The following is a 1,436-nucleotide window of genomic DNA, read 5'->3' as shown; positions in this document are numbered from 1 at the left end:
GGGTAAAAAGGATCCCTATTATTATTATTTTTCTGTTCCCTCTTTTTCATATGAGCATGAGCAAGGACAAGAATATTCTTGTTGAAGCAGATCCAGAACCTGAAAGGACTCTGAAGAGGAAACTAAGAGAAGCTAAATTACAACAATCCAGCAAGCACCTTTCAGAAATTTTCGAACAAAAAGAGGAGATGGCAACCGAAAATAATAATAATGCAAGGAGGATGCTTGGTGATTTTACTGCACCTAATTCTAATTTACATGGAAGAAGCATCTCCATCCCCACCATTGGAGCAAACAATTTTGAGCTGAAACCTCAATTAGTTTCTCTGATGCAGCAGAACTACAAGTTCCATGGACTTCCATCTGAAGATCCTTTTCAGTTCTTAACTGAATTCTTGCAGATCTGTGATACTGTTAAGACTAATGGAGTAGATCCTGAAGTCTACAGGCTTATGCTTTTCCCGTTTACTGTAAGAGACAGAGCTAGAGTGTGGTTGGACTCTCAGCCCAAAGATAGCCTGAACTCTTGGGATAAGCTGGTCACGGCTTTCTTAGCCAAGTTCTTTCCTCCTCAAAAGTTGAGCAAGCTTAGAGTGGATGTTCAAACCTTCAGACAAAAAGAAGGTGAATCCCTTTATGAAGCTTGGGAGAGATACAAGCAACTGACCAAAAAGTGTCCTTCTGACATGCTTTCAGAATGGACCATCCTGGATATATTCTATGATGGTCTGTCTGAATTAGCTAAGATGTCATTGGATACTTCTGCAGGTGGATCCATTCACCTAAAGAAAATGCCTGCAGAAGCTCAAGAACTCATTGACATGGTTGCTAATAACCAGTTCATGTACACTTCTGAGAGGAATCCTGTAAGTAATGGGACGCCTCAAAAGAAGGGAGTTCTTGAAATTGATACTCTGAATGCCATGCTGGCTCAGAATAAAATATTGACTCAGTAAGTCAATATGATTTCTCAGAGTCTGAATGGAATGCAAGCTGCATCCAACAGTACTCAAGAGGCATCTTCTGAAGAAGAAGCTTATGATCCTGAGAACCCTACAATAATATAGGTGAATTACATGGGTGAACCATATGGAAACACCTATAACCCCTCATGGAGAAATCACCCAAATCTCTCATGGAAGGATCAACAAAAGCCTCAACAAGGCTTTAATAATGGTGAAAGAAACAGGTTTAGCAATAGCAAGCCTTTTCCATCATCCACTCAGCAACAGACAGAGAACTCTGAACAAAATACCTCTAATTTAGCAAACTTAGTCTCTGATCTATCTAAGGCCACTGTGAGTTTCATGAATGAAACAAGGTCCTCCATTAGAAATTTGGAAGCACAAGTGGGCCAGCTGAGTAAAAGAATCACTGAAACCCCTCCTAGTACTCTCCCAAGCAATACAGAAGAGAATCCAAAAGGAGAGTGCAAG

At 40.4% G+C, this 1,436-nt stretch overlaps 1 non-coding gene across 1 annotated transcript; it reads right to left on the bottom strand.

The window, feature by feature from the left end:
- Window positions 1-584: 584 nt before the first annotated feature.
- LOC112739208 (small nucleolar RNA R71) lies at window positions 585-692 on the bottom strand. Its single transcript, XR_003170145.1, has one exon. It is a non-coding gene; the product is annotated as a small nucleolar RNA R71 (small nucleolar RNA).
- Window positions 693-1,436: the final 744 nt, after the last annotated feature.

The sequence above is a fragment of the Arachis hypogaea genome, chromosome 13, assembly GCF_003086295.3.
Source record: "Arachis hypogaea cultivar Tifrunner chromosome 13, arahy.Tifrunner.gnm2.J5K5, whole genome shotgun sequence".
Taxonomy (NCBI): Eukaryota; Viridiplantae; Streptophyta; class Magnoliopsida; order Fabales; family Fabaceae; genus Arachis; species Arachis hypogaea.
Note: the sequence above shows the minus strand (reverse complement) of the source record. Positions and strands in the feature narration are given on the sequence as shown.